The sequence below is a fragment of the Panthera onca genome, chromosome X (genome assembly GCF_046562875.1).
Source record: "Panthera onca isolate mPanOnc1 chromosome X, mPanOnc1 haplotype 2, whole genome shotgun sequence".
NCBI classification, from domain to species: Eukaryota; Metazoa; Chordata; class Mammalia; order Carnivora; family Felidae; genus Panthera; species Panthera onca.
In genome coordinates this window covers 120,082,120-120,104,094 of record NC_138357.1, presented here as the reverse complement: position 1 = coordinate 120,104,094, position 21,975 = coordinate 120,082,120, and the positions used below count along the sequence as shown (strand labels likewise).

The following is a 21,975-nucleotide window of genomic DNA, read 5'->3' as shown; positions in this document are numbered from 1 at the left end:
GGGGCGCCCGGCTGGCTCAGTTGGTTGAGCGTCTGACTCTTGATTGTGGCTCAGATCATGGTCCCAGGGTCGTGGGATCGAGCCCCTCGGGGATCGAGCCCCTCGTCGGGCTCCACGCTGAACATGGAGCCTGCTTGAGGTTCTCTCTCTCTCCCTCTGCCCCTTCCCCTCTTGTTCTCTCCAAGGAAATAAAATAAACATTTAAAAAAAAAATTGGGGCGCCTGGGTGGCTCAGTCATTCGAGCGTCCATCTTCAGCTCAGGTCATGATCTCGCAGTTCGTGAGCTCGGGCCATGGAAGGGGCTCTGTGCTGACAGCTCGGAGCCTGGAGCCTGCTTCGGATCCTGCGTCTCCCTCTCTCTCTGCCCCTCCCCCGCTCATGCTCTCCCTTTCACACAAATAAACATTGAAAACACAAATACGCAAAAAATAAAAATAAGTAAGACAGTTGCCAACGTTGAGCTGAGATGATGACAGCCCTGTGAATTCATAAATGCAAACAGAAATTCTCGAAGCCATTCATAGATGCCTAAGGTATATCCTCCAAGATCCCACTGACTTTCGCTTTAAAAGCTCTGTATTGTAACAGAGAGGCACGACTGCACACACGCACCGAGAACAGACACACTCGCAACTAAATGCTGGGAACCTTCGTCCAATCAGGGCTGCTTTCCTGAAATAGGTCATGAAGTTTCCGAACAGGAGAGACGGGCACCCCGAAGCAAATTTATTTAGGTCCTTAGCCCAAGTTTCAAGGAATGTGTTCTTCAGATTAAAAAGAGGTGAGGCCAATCAACTCTAACTCAGACATTAAGACCCATCTACCTGCCTTCTGGGCTACGCCACCCTCTTGGCCGTATTCCTTTGAAACAGGTAGTTTTTATTTTCTCCCTCCTCCCTCAGCCCTGCAAGCTGACGCCTATGCATACTGACGGCTGCGGCTACGTACATCCAGAATTTCTTAGACCCTGGGCTTGACCGACCCCGGGTGTGACTTAGCCCCCTGCCGCAGGGGTTTCCAATCAGGGCCTCATTAAGCTTCGAGGGCAGTGAGGGCGTGAGGTCTCGGGACCAGGTGAACAAACCCCGCGCAGGGGGCCGAGGCTGAGCTGAGCAAGGCAGGCTGGAGGGGGTGGCACCACACCGGACAGCCAACTCCCCGCCCACCCCCCGGCCGGGCACTGCCACCCTTGGGCCACACCTCAGAGCGAGGCTTTCAAACCACAGGCCGCGTCCCCTTGCGGTCCCAGGAAGTCAACGTAGCTGATGCTCGCCAGCATTCAAAACAAAAATGTAAAAACAGCGAACAAGCTAACACCAGTGACTAACAAGAAACAGAACAGGAACGACCAGACTCTCCTGCGTGGTAAGGGTCGGTGTTGTTTAATCAAACTTCTGTGTCAGTTCCTTGTGTGGGAGACGGTGTGTGTTTACCGGCCTGTGATGTCAAATGTTTTCTTTTTGAGCGTGAGTCAGAGTCACGCTTATCAAGACACCCATTCCCCAACCTCCTGCCTCCCCGCAGCTTGGTTTCTTTTCTCAGGCCGGCTTCCCTTCCTAATCAGTCCCTTCACATTGGTTCGAAACCTTCTCCGCCCCGTGCCTTGCTGCATACCCCGGTCGGGAATCCTGAATCCACTCCGAGAGCCTGTTTCCCATTCGTCCATCCAGGCTCCCACGGGCTAACACAGCGACACGTTATGCCATGCGGTTGCCGCTGAACTTGGCACTTGTCCCTGGCCGGCTCCCCGTTAGCTGTGCAACCTTGCCGACGCCTCACTACTTCTCTGAGCTGTGCTTTTCTCCTCCACAAAGTAGGGGAGGGGATGGTCCCCACACACGGGCTCGCGGCGAGGGTTGAGAGAAGTCTGTGCTCCTGGAACATTCTAGGTGCTCAGTAGGTGGTCGCTTTTCTAATCAGGACGTTCTCTTACATAACCGTAGGACGGTGATCAAAGTCAGGAAATTTCACATCAGTGAAATAGAACATGAATGTCTTTAATGGCAGCTTTTTCCCCTCCTCACTGGGGATCCGGTCCGGGCTCACACACAGCGTTTAGCTGTCCTGTCTCTTTAATCTGAAACAACCCTTCTGTTCTTTGTCTTTCGAGGCATTCACATTTCCGAAGGATACAGACCAGCTGGTTTGTAGAACTTCTCTCACTTAGGGTTTGCCTGAAGTCTTCTCATGGTTAGAATCAGATACTTTTGGGTAGGAATGTCTTCGAAGGATGTCGTGTCCTTCTCGATGCCCCTCATAGGAGGCACATGATGTCAACTTGTCCCACTTAATGACAGTAACTGTGATTGCTTGTCGACATGGCTGGCACCAGGTTTCTGGTCTGTAAAACCGACCTTTTCCCTTTTCCCTTTGTTACTAATCAATAACCTGTGGGGAGACCCTGTTTGTTTTGGGTTTTTTAAAAATATTTGTTTTTGAGAGAAAGAGAGACAGCATGAGCAGGGGAGGGGCAGAGAGAGAGAGAGGAAACACAGGATCCGAAGCAGGCTCCAGGCTCTGAGCTGTCAGCACAGAGTCCTACATGGGGCTCGAACTCACGAACTGACAGATCGTGACCCAAGCAGAAGTCGGACGCTTAACGGATTGAGTCACCCAGGAGCCCCTACGGGGACACACTTTAAGACTCAAGGGGCGCCTGGGTGGCTCAGTCGGTTAAGCCTCTGACTTCGGCTCGGGTCATGATCTCACAGCTTGTGAGTTCGAGCCCCGCGTCAAGCTCTGTGCTGACAGCTCAGAGCCTGGAACCTGCCTCAGGTTCTGTGTCTCCCCTCTCTCTCTGCCCCTCCCCTGCTCACGCTTTGTCTCTCAGTAATAAATAAACGTTAAAAAAAATTCCTTAAAAAAAGTCTCAAGTCTTCTGCTCATCAAGCTGTCACCAAATAGCTTTGGCATTTATTGATGATTCTTGCCTGTATCGATTATTTCTCTGATGTCAGCAAAGGAGGTGAATTTCCAACTCTATCTTTCCTTCTAATGTGACTTCTCATGTTTGGGTTCCACCTTCTAGAATAAACCAATGAATGCAATTTCAAAATTTCCACGCTAACAACGTTGAAAATAAAAGCAGCTTCTACACGTGGGCCTGCGGGCTTGTTCTGCCCGACTAGACTCAACATTACAGAGGTGCCGTGTTCTGAGGAGTATGTCCACGTGCCCTTTCAAGGTATGGCTCATGCAGGCAGGCCTGTGGTGTCATTTCGTCTTTAAGAGTCAGCTTAGGGCCTGTCTGCCACCAACCTTCTCACCTGGTGTGGCTGTGATCTTAAAGAGGGGTACAGACCCGAATGGATAAGTCCTTTACCTTCCGTTCAAATCAGATCTTTAATCTCCACTTGGATCTACTAAACATATTATTCATGATCTGGCAGAGAAGGTGCTCGTTATTAGTTCTGCGCGGACAGCAAAGGCTTGAGGGACGGTAGGGGCCGATCCTTTGCGGGTTCCCGACGGACAAGGGATATTTGCCTTGTAGAGGAACAGCAAACACAGCTGGAAGAGTAGGGCACGGGCCTCCACGGAAGAGAGCTTCTGCTCTTTTTCGAAGAACTTCAGATTTGCGCGTTTGACTTCGGTCAGGTGCCCCTGTTTCAACAAACCTTAAACAAACATCACCTGTTCTACTGGTCAAACACCTTCCCAATACCGGTGGGGGTGGGGGCGGGGGCAGGAACAAAAGGCAGGAGAGCTTCAAGAATGTCTGGCCTGCCTCCATTGTCTACCTGGAAAGAATGTCTTCGCCCCAATGCTGCTGTTTGCTTATAACTTGTGCCCTCTCCTATCTTGCGTCTTGAGGTCAGTGCTGAGGCAGCTGTGTCCCTGAACAATGACTCACCCCCGAAGTCGTTTTAAGGACACCCGGACCACGTATTCGTTATGGAAACCAGGGAAAAGTCTGTGGTTTCAGTAGGGGCATATCCTCAAAAGAGTCAGAGGCTCCAATATGTAATTAGAAATAATAAACATTTTCTTCTGTGTTTCGGGGGAAGTAGGAAGGTAGCTGTTGACCTTTTAAAAGTGTTTCTGGGACACCTGGGTGACTTAGTTAAGTGCCTGACTCTTGATTTTTGGCTCAGGTCATGATTGCACGGTTTTGTGAGTTCGAGCCCCGTGTCCGGCTCTGTGCTGATGGCACAGAGGCTGCTTCGGATTCTTTGTCTTTTTCTCTCTCTCTCTCTCTCTCTCTTCCCCCCATCAAAATAAATAAATAAACTTATACTGTTAATTTCCCCAAGACTCTAGTTATTTTCTCTAACCCGGTGACTCTGTGTCTCCCTTGGACTCCATCTGGCTAGACCTCTCTACACGACCGTTGTTTAAAGTCATCCTGTCTGTGAAACTTGTCCTCCTAAGTGGGTCAACGGCATTACTGTGGTTCAAGTCACAGGGCAAGTCAATTGCCCCTTGTTCCTCCTAGCTCCCATCCATTACTTACCAGCGTGGGGGTTCTAATCCAAATGTCCTCCTCTACGAACCTCGGGCTCTGGCCCTAGGTTCAGGATTTTGCTTCTTTCTGTCAAGCTCTCTCTTCATCCCAGTCATCTTCCAAGGCCCAAGTCATTTCACAGTCTCCGAGAGGCCTCCCTAGATCCTTGTGCAGATGAATTCTGCCCCCTTCCCCGCCCCCCCCCCCCAACTACGACATTCTGCTGGTACTTTCTGTGAAGGCCTAGAGCCCGTGCCGAATTAACTAAACCTCTGTTTTCCTCACCAGATTGGAGGCCCTTATCTGGGCTGGGAAGAACAGAACAGATCCTAGCACGGAGCTCTGTGGAGTATGTGCTCGAGAAACGTAAGTTGAGTTGTTTTCTGTAGAATTTACGTACTACATCTAGGAACACTGCCAATGAAAGGTGGAGGGGAGAGCAAGTGTTCTCCACCTCTGGGGTCACAAGCTCATGTGTCTACAGGTGCCCGGCAGGTCATGTAAACGACCGGAGAGGCCAAGCTCTGTCAAGAGGGGAGGCAGCCTTTTCTTGCCTCCAGCCGTTTACCATAAGGAAACATGGACCCAGAGTTGCCAAATCTGATTTCCTGAGAGGAGGCAGAAATAGAGAGATTTAAATATGCAGTCTTAAAGGTTTTAATTATTGGCTAACTCATTAAAAACATGGTAACCTTTTCACTGTAAAACAAAAAAGTAAACTGCCAAAAATAATGCGTCGCTTAATGCGTTATCGTAAGGCAAGCATCCAATTCTCGTAACCATCACCCAGGGCAAGTAATAGAACTTTGCCACCTGCCCCAGGAGCCCCACATGGGCCCCATTCTAGTCTCGACGCCCCCGCATTAATCACTTCCCTACTTTTATACTGATAATTTCCTTTTGCTTCCTTATGGTTTTCTCATCTAGGTGTGCATCCCTAGGTGCTATATTCTTACTAAAAACAAGTTGAGTCTTACTCATTTTTTGAAACTTTTGTCTTCTCATCTACGGCTCGCCCCTCTAGCCCTTCCTTAAGGTTTTTCTGTTGACGTACTTGGGGTATTTGACCTGTAAACTTTCCCACAGTCTGGATTTTGCTGATGTTTACTGAACGGTGTGGCTCAACACGTGGCCTGTATTACCTGCCTCTTGGCAACTGGATCCAAAACGTACTATGCACAATCATCACGTTGCTGACTATACGCATTAAGTGTAGTGACTCCATTGATCCCGTAACATGGGCCACATAGGGATGCTTTAAAGGGAAACAACCAGGCATCCTGCCAGAGACTGATTTGTTTTTAGCCAGATGGTTCTCTGGGTAGGATTTGGCCAAGACACCAGACTCTCCCTCACCAGGTGACCGGGTTTCCTCCAACCCTGGCATATACTGGTTTAAAAGAGAACTCTAGAACCACTTCCCACACATGGGATGACTCTTACTCCCGGTGCCCAAAGTCAGGAAGTTCAAAGGCAAGGGGCGGGAGGGTTCGAGGTATGATGTGAATACAGCCGCAGGGAAAGGGAGTCCGTCCGACAGACACAATCATACACAGGACCTATGTCTTCCACGGGGTAAAAGGGGTAAAATGAACCCGTGTTTGCAGAGAGGCCCTCAGGGTAGCAAGGGCTTGCTGAAAAATCTGACCAGGCATCTGTAAAATCCCCAGAAAGAACACACACACACACACACACACATACACACACCCCACAACACAACGAGGGGGAGAAGGATCTAGACAATAGAACGATGACATTGACCTAAATGTCCTAGATGGGAAAATGTTGTCGCCGTCAATGAAAGGGCCCAGTGAACAAAGCTGAAGTTGTGCATTTGTGGATGTATGTGCTTAATCATTACCATTTAAGCCGCCTGATCATTTCAGGTAAAAGTTTGTCCCTCCTGGTAGATTGCTGCCCGAATAAAACTTTTTGTTACAAGTCCAAGACTAAGAACTCAAACACATAAAGCATAATGACCCTTGATTAGCGGACTAACAACCAGGGAAAAACCTGCCTCTAGGTGAGTTGACCTGTACAGCTTCTGCCCTGGGGGCGCCGCCTCTCCTGTTGAGTGCACATAATGTCTCTTGGCAGGTAATTACCGATTATAACAGCAGGTAGACGCCTCATCTGGCCTCACCCCTCTCTTCTCCTTTCCAGCTTCTTTACTTCTTTGTGAGAGACTCTTTCATTGCTTAGCCTACCTCAGGTCCGCCGGTGATTGGACAGTGAAATGTCTGATTGCACATAGGTGGCTAGGTGAGATTTTCCTCAAAGAACATAGAGTTCAGTATCTGGCAAGAAATGACTTTCATGAGCATGGCTCTCTAATGAACTACTGACCTTCAAGAGAAGCGTTCTCTGAATGAAAATTTGCCTGGTCATCATGCTTTGGGCATTAAAAGATCACATCGTGGGGGCAAAGGCAGAAATATGGTTCTTCCTTACAGAATAATTCCAAATTCCGTATATAGATCCTCCCCTCCCACCCTCCCAGGAGAGGCTATTTCCTCCCCCTGCCCCACCGGGTAAGAGTTTGTGACTCACTCGCAAAGACCCGTGTATGAACAAGGAAAGGGGGAAACGGTGACTTTGTAGCGAAGAAACTTGGCAGACAGCACCTTCAGTAAGCGATGAAGGGTAACACCACCTGTGATGTCCAGTGGATTTTCAGGTACCTTCCCTTAGGTTGTCCCCATAGGAGGGGAGCTTGGCGTCTTCCCCAAAACGCATGGCCCCAGTCTGATGAGAAAAGCATCAGGCCAATCCACGTTGAGGGCCACTGTACAAAATTCAGGACCGGCACTATTGAAAATGGTCAAGGTCATGCAAAACGGGGAGAGGTACGGAAACCATCACAGCCCAGAGGAGGCTAAGGAGACGTGGCGATTAAATGCAGGGTGGTGTCCTGGGTGGCAACCGCCCCTAGGACCGAAAGAGGAGGTTTAATAGAAAAACACGTGAAGTGTGAATGAAGCCTTGCGTTCAGTTCACAGCAACGTACTGTTGTTGGTTTCTCAGTTGTGATGAGTGTACCGTGCTGTTGTAAGAGGTTAACAATGGGAAAAGTCGGGTGTGGGATAAACGGGAACTTTGCCCTCTTTTTTGCAACTTTTCCGTAAATGGAAAATTATTCCAACGTAACGTCTCTTTAAAGAGAGGAGACAAAACCCCAAAAGAGCATCTTCTAGTTGGGTACTGAGTATTCAACATAGATTTATTTTCATAATTCAATATTTCTCATACCTTGTTCTTGCACAGACCAACTGGGCTTTTTTGTTTGTTTGTTTGTTTGTTTGTTTGTTTTCCTTCTATACCGAGATGCCCGGGGTGTATCTCTTCTCTTTTTGAGTTTATTTATTTAAGTAATCTCTACACCCAATGAGGGGCTCGAACCCACCACCCCGAGATCAAGTCATGCCCTTCTGACTGAGCCAGGCACGTGCCCCTCCACCGTTAACATAGTAAAGACCTCCCTTCCATTTGTAATAGTTCACGGCAGGCCGTTTAGTGAATAAAGCGGCTAAAATCAAGACTATGAGGTTTCCCGTGGGCTCGCTGATTCTGTTTAATGCCACAGCCATCATCCCTCTTCCAGTTCTGTCTAGCGAGGTCTTGTGCAAATGTACACTCAATCAGGGTGGGTAAATGCTGTGGTTCCCCTGGGCCCCAGAAAATAACGAAACACACATGTTCTCTAGAAGGCGAGCCAACGGTGCTGTCTTTCCATAGGAAGACCTGCTTGATTATAATTAAAACTTTCATTTGACTATTAAAATTAAAGAACAGCTATAAATTAAGGTAACAATATTAAAACCTCTGGGGGGTGAGTCTAAAAATCCTCTCTGTAATTAGAGAGCTACGAAACTTAAGGAACACTAATTCTTTTCAGCATCAAGGTCTCATTTTGTAAGGAAGCTGGTATTTTGTAAATCACAGCTCTTCCAGGGCTGAGGCCAGATTTTGGTTCTTACCAAGCGTTATTGCCTGAAATACTTTGCCCTTTCTGGGCTAGCCTACCGAGTTAGACTGATCTCTTAGCCTGATTGGATATGTGAGAGTCTGGGTGGTCTCTGTCATGTCACGGCCTTTCTAGATGAGAGTTTCCATCGCCCTACAGTTAGATGTTGGGTTATCAACATTATTTGACTCGTTCGGTTCAAAAAGTTGGGGTTTTTATTGTAATAATGAAAATAATACCTCCTACCACAACCTCTCCTTAAGAAGAGAAGGTATGAGTTATCTTTGAGTGGTAGGCTTGGTTATTCGTGGTGTATATATTCTCCTGCCTACTTGTCGATATTTTCCAAATGTGTGTATGTGTGTGTATAGCGATGTGTCACTTTAAGATCATGGAAAATTAAATAGCTGAAAACGTAACAAGGACAAATACTAACAGATTTTTCATGAAGACTTACCGAGCTAAACAAAGGTGCTATGCTCAGGTGGACCTTAATCTTTCACGTCAGTGAAAATTTTGCCAGCACAGTCTGAAAGTTGAACTTGGCCTTCAGGCCATTCCCTGACTATTTTTTTCCATTTGCCAGTCTTAATATTTGCACTTTGTCTTTATAGATCTTACTCCTCCGTTTTTATCTCTCTCTCTCTCTCTTTTTTTTTTCCATTGGATTAAAACAAACAATGAGCTTTAAAAAGCACATTCCTCATGGTAGATATCTCCAGAGAGTTTAAATTTACTTCAAACCGAAGTCTCGCCAGACCACCCAAGTGGATACCCCTGATTTTTCATTATCCGTCAACACATTACGCTTTGGCGGACACAATCGCATAAAAATGGTGCGGTCAGGCAAAACTAAAACTCTGAATAGCCCGACAGGACAGCACAAAACCATGAAAAACCATTTTTCTATCTGGTTCTAGAAAAATAATTCCTACTTTTTCTTCCTCCCTCCTTCCCTCCTTCCTGCCTTCCTTTCCTTCCCCTTTTGAGGCTTGTAAAAGGCAAAATTATGGATATGGTCATTCGGGTCCTATGAATGGGGACTCTGAGTAAGGCACTGCCATTTGCCGTGTTTCCGCTTAGTTCATGAGATTCCTTTCCTAAGGATATGCAAACACTGTAATCCAGTCTTTTGTATTTTATAGTTATACTTGGGTGTTATTTTTTCTTTTTTTTTACTTTAAAAATTTTTTTTAATGTTTATTTTAGAGAGAGAGAGAGAGTGAGTGTGTGCACATGAGCTGGGGAGGGGCAGAGAGAGAGAGAGGGAGACGGAGAATCTGAAGTGGGCTCTGTAATGTCAATGCAAAGCCTGACATGGGACTCGAACCCACCAACTGTGAGATCGTGACCTGAGCTAAAGTCAGTGGCTCAACTGACTGAGCCACCCAGGTACCCCCTATACTTGTTTATTGTATAACATAATGCCCAGCATGATGTGTCTGAGACTAAAACTGTGTATTTTGTGTTCAGAGTGACGAACGACGAAATGGACATTTGAGTTTGCCCGTGATTATCTTAATTCCCCAGAACCTGGATATGGCTGAGTCCCTTCTGGTTTGATTATCTTGGCTGACGGCCACCAATCATATCTAAGGATTCTGCCATCACGGGATGGTTTTTTCATAATACTGATATGTGTATGTTAAATAGTGTAAAGGACTCTGGTAATATTAACCTAGTGTTTGGGCCTTCAATCGTAGGAACCACACGGTCCATCCCAGGTTTGTGAGTTTATTGTGTAGAGTGAAATGCATGTACAGGACCAGTTCCCCCCCGCCCTTTTTTTAAAATCTTTTAAAAAAGTTTGTAAATTTTTTTAAGTTTATTCATTTCTGAGAGAGAGCGTGGGAGGGGCAGAGAGACAGAGAGAGAGAATCCCAAGCAGGCCCTGTGCTGTCAGCACGGAGCCCGATGCAGGGCTCAAACCTATGAACCGCGAGACCATGACCTGAGCCGAAACAGAGAGTCAGATGCCCCACCAACTAAGCCACCCAGGCACCCCCAGGACCGGTTCTGTTAGCAGAAGTAAAATCGGTGTCCTCTGTGATGATCTGGCATGATTTGTGAACCTGACCCCTGTAAGGACATGTGTCCCAATTTAATATATGTCTATATATATATATATGTGTGTGTGTGTGTGTGTGTATACGTATATATATATATATATATATATATATATATATATGTATGTATATATTTATTTATATATTGCTATTTTTCATCCATATTTTCATTCCAAAAAGAGAAAAAAATCTTTATAATGATTAATACACTAACCCTGATAATATCTCTCTACAAACGGGGAGCCCGCACACTCTGGCCCGAGGGCCACGTATGGCCAGCTGCCTGTGTTTCTACAGTCCGAGAGCTAGGTTGGTATTTACATTTGTAAATGGCTGGAAAGTAGGTCAAAAGAAGAAATACTATGTCTTGGCATGCACAGATTCTAGAAAACCCAAATTTCGGTGTCTGTAAATAAGGTTTGATGGCCGCACTCATTCATTTGTGGCTTGTCCGTGGCTGCTTCCACGTTCAGTGGCAGCCTGGGTAGCTGTGACCGAGACTACCTGGCCCGCAAGACAGAAAAATATTTGCTGGGTGGCCCATTTCAGAAAAAGTGTGCTGCTCCCTGGTAAAGGTAAGGCTCTCTTCAGAAGGAGAACTGAGGCACAGCATAAAATGTGTAGGCACAGAAAATTCGCCACAATGAACGAACCGGCTCGGGGCGTAAGTGAAATGTCTCGTGTGAGTTAATTTCTGATGAAGCATCTTGTATAAGCCGGGAAGCTAAAAATCTGGTGATTAAAAAACAAAACTTAAAGACCGGAACTTTGCATGATGGGCAAGTTTGAAGAACAAAGCCCAAAGATCGAAAGCATTTGAGAAAATAATATTGCCAACGTGTGCCCCTTCTGGACCGCATGCTTCCCTTCCTAAAAGCCGAGCCATACAGCCCTCGGCGATCTCTAACCCTTGCCGACTGGCTGTTGGGTGAGAAACACCCAGCTTTGAGTCTGGTCGGAGTAGGCAGTGATGAGGGTGACCTTTGGATGTCTAGGGTCTCAAAGCAGACCTACTTTGGCGGGGGCGGTGCCATGAAAAGGCTGAGTATGTGTCCTCTCATACATGGCCCCCCCTAGAAGTGCTACAGTCAGGTTCTTAAAAAGCTTGTGTATTCCTTTTATTTTGGACATATTTTAGTCCATTTGAAAGGGGATAGCTATGCTTAGAGTTTCAATACTTGTTAGAACCTCTACAGCAGTGGTGGAGGAGGGGCATGACTAAGAACAGTGGCTATCCTGGGCGCCTGGGGGGGCTCAGTGGGCAGAGCATCCATCCGACTCTTGATTTCAGCTCAGGTCATGATCTCACGGCTCAAGAGTTCGAGCCCCACGTCGGGCTTTGCACCGACGGTGCGGAGCCTGCTTGGGATTCTCTCTCTCTGCCCCTCTCCTGCTCGTCTTCTCTCTTTCTCTCTCTCCCTCAAGATAAATAAACCTCAAAACAAAACAATAGCTATCCATCATTTTTTCCAGTTGGGGTGTGTATGTGTGTCTAGAGTGTTTTACTCGGGGGTCATCTCTTGGCGTAGTAGTTCTTGAATGTCATTTATAAATATGTGTTATTTTTATATATTTGTGCGCTTGAACGTTTTATTGAGAGGCTTATTTGTGTTATCGAGGAGTTTGTACACTCGGCCTAATTTTCTATTGTCGCGTAACAAATCACCACAAATTTAGTGACTTAAAGCAGCACGTCTTTTACGTCACAGATTTCTTCCCTCAGCACTCTGGGAACGGCTTAGCCAGATCCCGGGGTCAGGGTCTCACAAGGCTGAGATCAGGGTGTTGACCGGGGCCGTGTCCTCACCTGGAAGCTTGGACCCCTTCCAAACTCAAGTAGTTGTTGACAGAATTCTTTGTCTGCAAGCTGTAGAACCCGTGGCCGCCTGCTTCTGCAAGGTTATCAGGATCCAGTCTCCAGGATTCAGAGAAGGCCTAGCACCTCTTTCGAAGGATGCCTGATGAAGTCAGGCCGCCCCCTAGGATAATTTCCCTTTTGATTACTTAAAGTCAACTGATTTGGGACATGAATTACACATGCAAAATCCCTTTCACCTTGCCATATGATGTAACGTCATCAAGAGAGTGACCTCCATCACCCTTTCACATAACATGACCTCATCATGGTACGACACCACGGGGCTGAGATCACAGGTGCCATCTTGGGACTTTGGCCGCCCCACTGTGGGCAGGAAAAGCATGGCTCCGGGAGCCACAGGGGGCCATCTTGGAATCCTGGCTCTCACTTACTCGCTGTACAAGTAACTTAACTCTCTCTGTCTCAGTGCTTTTACCAGTACACTGTAGATCATTCTAGCAACATTTTAGCATCCTAGCACCTACCACTTTGGGCTGATGCCAAAATTATTATTTTTTTAATGCCTGTTTATTTTTGAGGGAGGGAGAGAGAGAGAGAGAGCGCGCGTGTGAGTGAGTGGGGGAGGGGCAGAGAGAGAGGGAGACACAGAATCTGAAACAGGCTCCAGGCTGCGAGCCATCAGCACAGAGCCCGACGCAGGGCTCGAACTCACGAACTGTTAGATCACGACCTGAGCCGAAGTCAGACGCTCAACCAACTGAGCCACCCAGGTGCCCCAGTGAATCTTGGCTTTATGAGCACAAAGGGCTCACTCTGGGGATAATGAAGGACAGAGTAGTTCAGAAAACGGTGCTGTAATGCCCCGTGACGTACTGTATGTGAAAGTACTCGCTCCCAACAAACGGTAATGGAATTTGAACCTGGACAGAAGTAAATGTTTAAGAGCTGTCCGTGGATTAATTGACGTGATTATTTTGGTTGTAAAGTCAAATCCTTTGCTTCACCAAATGGCTTCTTTGCCTTTACCGCTGCCCGCAGAGCTACGGGAACGTGACAAACGTTTAATTTGTCACACGGCTCCTCCTCTCTTCCCTGACCTAAGGTAAGCTCTGTTAATATGAAAACAATAGAGTCAGTGCGGAAGGACGTTCGCCAGAGACCTTGATGAAGCATGGTGTGTGGCCAATGGAGAAACACACATATCACACTCAGGACCTGTAGTTTCAGTACTGAAGTACAGTTCCCAGCCACCTCCTGGTTTCAAGTTAAGAAGCCTGCACTTGGCTCTTCCTCTGTGAAGGGGGTAGGGAAGAAAAAAACCACACACACACACACACACACACACACACCCCAAAACCAAAACCAAAAACCAAGAAAGCCCTCCCCAAAACACCGCTCTCGATGGCTCACATCCTTGGAAATAAAAACCCCCAGTTTCCCGTGATTACAGACTTCCTGACAGGCAGGGAAAGCGGTGCGCACCCCCAAGCTCCCCAGCGCGTCTCACAACAATGGGCGCACAGAAATGCACACAAGGGCAGGCTCGTCCCCATTATCCTCTTATTCCCCAGAATGCCTTCTGGCCCGGTGACGCGGGGAGGCCTGCTGGCTGAGGAGCCCTCTTCAGCAGGATGGCTGTGGCCTGGCCGTGGGCGGCCATGGGAAGCCTGGGAGAGGAACGTTCCAGGGAGAGGGGCTGTGCCATAGGTCCAGTAACTCAGTCCCCCCGGAATTCCTGACAAGGCCAGTGCCCTGGGCTCCCAGAGTTCCTATCAGAGTGAATCAGGCAGCTAAGTATTCTCAAATTTTATGGAAGAAGAGGAGAGGGAGAGGGGGACAGAAGGACCTCAACACGGAGCAACATTCTGAGTCAAGACATTGTCAAGTCCTGGCAAACCATGCTTAGCAGCCGAGCCAGATCTTGCTAAATTTCCCACAAAAAAGGAATTTTGTCAGAGGGCAGTAGGAACAAGGGAACCACAGGGTCGGTAGATCACTTTTGGCCTTACTTCAGCACCTCAGTATATAACCTTTCCATTTTTATCTTTAACTAACTGGAGGCAAATTGAATAACAGAGACAACCATCCGGAAGTTTCCAAACCTCCAGGTGTTTGACACTGCGGAATTATATATAGACACAAACTGGGATTTCCATGGGCTCATTATCTTTTTTTTTTTTTTTTAATATTTATTTAAAAAAAATTTTTTTTAACGTTTATTTATTTTTGGGACAGAGAGAGACAGAGCATGAATGGGGGAGGGGCAGAGAGAGAGGGAGACACAGAATCGGAAGCAGGCTCCAGGCTCTGAGCCATCAGCCCAGAGCCCGACGCGGGGCTCGAACTCACGGACTGAGATTGTGACCTGAGCTGAAGTCGGACGCTTAACCGACTGAGCCACCCAGGCACCCCTTAATATTTATTTGAGAGAGAAAGAGAGAGAGAGAGGCAGGGAGAGAGGCAGACCGAGGATCCGAAGCAGCTCTGTGACCTATCGATCGGTTCGCGTCAACTGGAGGAAAAACAAGCAGTCCAACTGCTCTCAGGAAGGCATCATTGGAGCAACTGGTCACAGGCTGTTTTCACGTCTGAACTGTGTTGGGTTTCACCTGCACGATTCTTGCGTGTGCCCGCTCTTCTGTTTCTCCCCGTTCAACACCTCTCGTTTTCTTCGTAGTCCTCAGTGGCAAAACTGGACAGACTACTATTTTCTGAGGGCCTCTTTTTCCTTCTAAACATCCGTGGCATTCTTCTTAAAGGAACAACCGACCTAATACGTGTATCATTTGCCCCACCTACAGCGTTGTTGCCGAGAAGAATCCACGTGGGTGCTGGCCCAGTTTTAGCCTTCTATTTCTGAACTGTTGGAAGCCACTTAAACAGCTGGTCTATGGGGTGGGGGTGGGGTAGGGGGGGACTCCTTAGAGCGCCTTTGGATACCTTCCAGAGAGGGGTATGTTTTAACCAACGCCGCACCATCTCTATGGCTATGATAGTCCCTGGAGTTTTCGGGAAATGATGCTACATCAGAGCCCCACCGTTACTTAAGTGTTTGTTCCCGCGAGTGGCGTAGTCAACGGTGGCCCTCTCTACCGTTTGAAGATGTGTCACGCGGTAGGGTCTCTCTTGACAAAGGCGGCCAGCAAGTGACCCTCTGCTCCGCAGCCACAGCACTTTCCGATTGCTCTGTTCTGCTTGACAGAGGTCAACAGGAAGTGAAAGCTGTTGTGCCCTTCTGGGCTGCTGTTTTTCCAGGCAGAGCAGCAACGTGCGCCTGTACGTTCTTCTAAGGACTTGCTAAGAAAGGGTTGAAGAGAGCAGGCAAGCAGTGTTTGGCTGCCGGTCCTTTGGCTACGACGTGAAAACGGACCGCAAAAAATGACACCGAACGTGCCCTCTGAACTGCGGCGCGGTTGCTGCCGCCACGACTGGCGAGACAAGCCCACGACATTCTAGAAGCATGAGCTCAGCCCAGGAGCCCGGCGCAGCCATTTCCCGAGAACGAAAAAGGGTTGGGGCCACGCGGTAGTGTTTCCTCCTCCTGACCTTTATAGCAGCGAGCCGGGCAGAGACACCACGGAAAGAGAAATCAAGAACCCCGGAGGGTAACCCAATCATTCCCAGACAGACTGCTCATGAACGTCAAGCCTCCAGCGATCAGCGATTTCATCCATGTGTTCTAGCTCTTTCGTAGACTAGGAGGTTAAATACACAAATTTATGTTCAACTTCTCTCTGTACTAGTACCGTCGTGTGATTTTTTTTTTTTTTTAAGACCCCATACAGTGGAGTGATTTTTAAATATCTGGCGCTTAAATCTTCATCAAGCTGGGGGCTTGGGGATTAACTTTCCCTGATTGTGAATGTTGTGTTTTCCTTTTTTTTTTTTTCCTAATGACACGACCTCAGAGATTTTAAACATTTCAGCCACATGTGAGCGCTGAGGGTGACGGAGGCTGCGTTTTATTTACCCCTGTGTCCCAGGCAACCGGAAATGGTTAGCGTTAGGGTTTGTTGACCGCCAGAAGCCTCGGCCCACCTCTCTTTCTGTTCTTCTACTCTGTCTGACCCTCCCGGCTGCTTCTTCTTCTGGGCAGGATCATGTCAGACTTGCTGGGTCAGTAGCACTGCCTGACGTCTGGGATTACATTCAGGAGAAGTGTCGATTGGACATCTCTGAAGTCTTCAGGGTTTTCCCCTGTGTCGGGGGATTTATTGAGAAAATCTGCCTTCAGCTACCATAGCGGCCTGGTAGCTGGGTCCTCCCTTACTTCCTGTCAGCTATTTGCATTTCTAGGGCCCGTTATAGCTACACATTTCAAAGAACCTCCTAAAATGTGAGGGTTCATTTAATCAAACTGGACTTCTCCCTGGTCTCTGGGATGAATGTGACAACGTTTTGCTCATCCCAGAACTGGGAAACGCTGCGTATGCATGCAGTATATGAAGAAATTATTTAGTACAGTAAAAAAAAAAAAAAAAAATCAGATTTTCTTTCTTTTGGGTGGGAAACCGCTCTTTTCAGAGGTTCTGATGATTCTTCCTGCGACCCTCGCTTTATTCACATGTCCTAACTAACCCCCGTTTATCAAGTCAGCAGAGCCATCCACCTGCTTCTTTGCCTCCTTTCCTAACCACTTCTCAGCGTCCAGTGTTGGAGGATGGGGACTAGGCCACCTTCTTCTCTGTCTCGGCGCCGGCCGCCTCGCGCGGCTTCAGAAACTCGTTGTGTGCACGCTGCTCGGTTCATTCTCTTGAGCCCCTTTTGCCTTAGGGAGAGGCACTGCGCCGACCTTTCCAACAGATCTGGGGCTCCGCACCTTGTTTGGCGTTTCAGTATAAAAAGCAGGGCCTCTGACCTCCACCTAGAAAGGATCTGACCAAGTATGCGTAAGGCCACGGCTTCCCGTCTTTGCAGGCTTGGTCCTTTGAAGACCTTTTGCTTTCTTTTCTCACCACTGCAGGGTCTTTCCGTTTCCTGTTGAGCGTAAAGTTTCCGAAGGCCCATTCCTTCCAGAAAGGGACATCAGGGCCGCTTGACTGGACAGGATCAAGGGTCTGGGCCCGCCCCACTGGCTGCTGCAATAGTCAAGTGAAGAAAAAGCGGCCCCGTTAACCACCTTTTCTACGCGTACTTTCATCTTGCTTGCAGATTGTTGGTTTTCTGCTGTCTTTTCATCAGCCTTGACGATCAGCTTGTCAACAAGCTATTCTAAAAATGGTCAAAAGGACTCCATGAATTCTTAGCACGGAAGTGATCTTTTTTTTTTTTTTAAATGTTTCTTTAATTATTTTGAGAGAGAGAGAGAGAAAAAAAAAACGAACGCGTGGGGGAGGGGCAGACAGAGAGAGAAAATCCCAAGCAGGCTTTGCGCTGTCAGCACAGAGCCCGACGCGGGGCTCGAACCCACAAACCGGGAGATCATGACCCGAGCCCAAATCAAGAGTCGGACGCTTAACCGACTCCGCCCCCCCCGCCCTGGGCGGCCCTCAGAAGCCACCCTTTGGATTCTTTTCTGATTATTGCTTTGCTCTTAACACGTGGCTGGTATTAACTAGTTTTGAAAATCTTGGCATCGAACAAACGTCCACCCGGTAGAGTCATTGCCACCTTCCTCAGGGGCCGGTTGTGAGGGGCTTCTTCAGCTAATCGGCAATGACCCCGGAACCTTACCCCCTACCGCAAGGGTCTCCCAGCTAACTCACCTGCCAAACCTCACCGCTGCTTCACCTCTCCGAGCTGCTGGACGGACATTGGATGTAACTCCCCTTAACTGTGGTTGCCTAGCATTGGCCGGGAATCACATGTGTCTCTCCACATAATAAGAATTCTTTGTGGGCCTAGATCCTGGCACGTGGCCTTCTCCAAAACACAAGTGGAGATACTTTTTCACGTTAAATAATGTGCGGGGACCTGCCATTAGCTCCAGGTTGTTTTTGGTTTTGGTTTTGGTTTTTTAACCCGAGTGGTTCTCTGGTGTTGGTGGGGAGTAGCAGGCCAAACAGATCCGGTTCTTTCCAGGCCTCTTTCTGGTCCTTTCCATCTCTAAAGGTCCGTGAGGGATAGGTGAGCTGTGTCATCACGGGTCCTCACTCCCCATCCCTGGCACGCACGCACATCTCCCTACGGGGCTCCCCGGTTTTTAAAGAAAGGCAAGTGGCAAAGGAGACCTGAAACCCACCTAGTTTCACTTCTGACTTAGGGAGTTTTGAATTTCAACGCTTTCGCGTATGAAACAGTGCGTGGGCAGAAGAATCCTACAACGAGAGGCCGGAGATCGGCTGAGCAACGCACAACCTCTTTCTACTGGTGATTCTCTTCTGGAACAAAAACACAGCCCTACTCAAAGCCAAACAAGGGGAAGGAGAAGGAGAAGAAAAAAAAGAACAAGCAGCAGAAGGAAGAGAACTCATCACACTATGTGAGAGGCACCGTTGAGCAAAGAGAAATAGAACATGGAGGCAAGTATGGCCTCAGAGGCCCTTGGCCAACCCACCTACTTCTAATGCTGCCGCACCTGCGTGTATCGGGGTGATTTCTGGGACGGACGTTTTCACGGAGCCTTTGAAGGCAGAGCAGTTCGCTCTGGGTCTCAAGGCTTGGAAAACAAAAACAGTGCTAAGAAAGACAACTGTTGGGACTTAAGGCCACACACAATAGCATCTCGCAAACAGCTCCCTCCGTGGGCGGGGTAACACTCGAGTTGGGCCGTGTGACAAGAATGGACAATGGGGCATCACCACGGCTTCCCACAGCCTCCTACCAAGCAGAGATCCCTGTTACTGAGGGTTCTGAGCACACTGCCTGCAAATAACACGTTTGCAACTTTTAAACTCACGTTGGGGGCCTGACCGACAAATGTGCTCCGGGCAAATGATTATCTACATGATTTCTCATAGGATTTTGTGGAACCAGCTCTTAGATAAAATATGCAAATGAATCAGGGAGTGAGAGAGGTCTGAAATGTTGCTCGGGGAGTGCGGAAAAAAAAGATAGAAATGTTACGCATTTAAATAGGAAAGGACTAATGAGGAAAAACATATGACACTATTACACTGGAATTTTTCCTTTTTTGGCCATTCCTGAAGTTCCATCATTGTCACCAGTCTACTCAAGCTATTCTTCTGACTTTTAATTTTTTTTAGCATTTTATAAAAAGGGAGAGTTTATCAAGGACAACATCTTGTAGGCTTAGAGTATGTGTAACTGGAGTTTTGAAAGGACTTGTTACTTATTTGCCTGTGTCTTTCCAAGCTTTCTTTGGAATTTTTTTTTTTTTTTAAGGGGGAGGGGGGTTAGTTTTCCTGTTTAAATGCTGGACCTCCTGGAGGACATCTGTTTCTCAGAGAATGATAAATAAGGATAGGGGATATGATGCATACGACACATTTTTAAAAAAACATCATCAGGGGCATCTGGGAAGCTCAGTCAGTTAAGTGTCGACTCTTGATTTCGGCTCAGGTCGTGATCTCGCGGTTCGTGGGATCGAGCCCCGTGTCAGCCTCTGCTGGGATTCTGTTTCCCCCTTTCTTTGCACTTCCCTCACTTGCATATTCTGTCTCTCTCTCTCTCTCTCAAAAAGCAAAACAAAACAAAAAAACCTAAACCATCATCAGTTGCGCACAGGTACCTAAAGAAAACACGATGTACGGATTTGGGGGAAAGGGTTCAAGGGAAGTCAGACCCTGGGAGAAAGAAACATAACGTGATAACATACAGCGGTGAATGAAGGGATCTAGCTAGAGAATCAGATGAATAAGAATTGAAAGTAACGTTGATTTTTCTCCTGGACTTAGAAAGTTGGGGGAACAGTTTAGAAACAAACCCTCCAAAGTTCTCTCATGGAGTATTAGACATGGGAAAGATTGATTCCTAACTGATAGCCCAGCTCGCTGGACAGAGCTGAAAGAGAACATGTGCCTGAAACCTGGGGAGTTGGGAGTAACCAAGGGTGGGGGTGGCCTAAATCGTGTTGAGAGCTCCTTCCCCTCCAGATTGCAAGCTTAGACTCCTGCGTGCTAATCCGGGCTGCAGGGGTGACTCAGTCTGTGTCTGCAAATGAAAGCTTTCGTCCTTGGCTGTGAAATAAAAATAGCAGAGTGCGTGCCACGGTGGGGCTTTTCCTCTGCTAGAGCCAGCCCGAAGGCAGCAGTGAGAGCGAGCGGGGACCTAGTTTGGGGCAGACTGTAGAACCAGTCTGCAGGACTCGGGCGGCGCGCAAACCCTGCCTTCGTCGCTCTTCACGTTTGAGCCCTTTGGCTCACTTGCTGCAAGCGTCTGGCCGCCACCAGCCATGACTGACCCCGTCCAAGTGAAGTCATATCCTGGGGCTTCAAAAGGCAGCTCAGGAGGGAAAAGGCAGCCCCCCCCCCCCCCCCACCGTGATTTGGCTGAGCCTGGGAGAACCGGGCTCCCCAAGTCTGTTTGCCAGCTCGGGCTTCTGCAGGAGGAAAATGGTACCACTGGTAATAAGAAACAATTAAAGTGATACCTCTAAGCGGGCAAAAGCTGGGCAATTCTCATCATTTTCAGGGAGGCAAAACGGGTTGTGGTGGACCCAGGCTTTCACAGCTACCTGGGGCTTTGTTTCAATCCGAAACTCTAGAACATTTGGTCTGTATTCTGTGAGGCCCAGCGCGGGTATGTGAGTATGGGCTGGTACGTGGGTGGTGGATGTCTGATTTTGGATTTCAAGGCATGTGCCAAAATCTTTTAGGTTCGGGGCGCCAGGGTGGCTCAGTCGGTTGAGCGTCCGACTTCGGCTCAGGTCACGATCTCGCGGTCCGTGAGTTCGAGCCCCGCGTCGGGCTCTGGGCTGACGGCTCGGAGCCTGGAGCCTGCTTCCGATTCTGTGTCTCCCTCTCTCTCTGCCCCTCCCCTGTTCATGCTCTGTCTCTCTCTGTCTCAAAAATAAATAAACGTTAAAAAAAAAATTAAAAAAAAAAAAAATCTTTTAGGTTGCCCTACTCCTCCCGGGGTCCAGACTTGTTACCACCACCACCCCCCCCCCCCCCACCCCGGGACGGGGGATGGTTATCTACCTTGGAATTGTTGGGATCTTTCTAATGCTCCCAGGACAAATGGAACACTCTGGACCACCAACCCATCATGGCCCAGAGGTTGGACTTCACCCTGGGAATTTTGTTGGTCTCTCTTGTTGAAAGTTGAACCGGGAGAGGTGGTAAATACAGCTGATCTCTCTTATCAGTTACTAGAACGCTTTTCTTGACCCAGATCAGCCATTCAAGGAAAACAAAGACTGCTTCCTTGACCCATATCAGCTCGCATCCTAACAGGTCCCCAGCCCTGGGGGAAGGGAACAGTGAAGGCAAAACACCCTCTTCTTCACCAAATTTTAGTCCCTTCCAGCGTCTCCGGGATGAGGCTTGGGAACAGTCCACCTATCACAGGCCTGAGGTTTCTGCTGAGACTGGTCCCGGCCTGGCAAACACTATGCTTCCAGCAGGAGATTCTGGGAAAACAAAGGGGCGAAAACAAAACAAACAAAAAAAAACCCCTCTTAATTCAAGTGGTCCTTCTCACTTTCACTTTGAATGGCTACATCATTTGTATTTTTAAGTGCCCGCACTTCCAGGCACTGGTGGATGTGAGTGGACACCCACCCACAGGGTCCTTCTAGAGCTCTGTGGAATGAGCCAGGCCCCGGGCAGGGGGGGAGGG

General features: G+C 48.1%; 1 long non-coding RNA gene across 1 annotated transcript in view; it reads left to right on the top strand.

Annotated features, from left to right (window-relative positions):
* Positions 1–1,019: 1,019 nt before the first annotated feature.
* LOC145714330 (uncharacterized) overlaps positions 1,020–21,975 on the top strand; it is a 201,029-nt gene continuing 180,073 nt past the window's right edge. The window contains exons 1-2 of the long non-coding RNA XR_014136838.1: positions 1,020–1,366; positions 4,734–4,811. This is a non-coding gene — a long non-coding RNA (uncharacterized LOC145714330). The remainder of the gene's footprint in view (positions 1,367–4,733; positions 4,812–21,975) is intronic.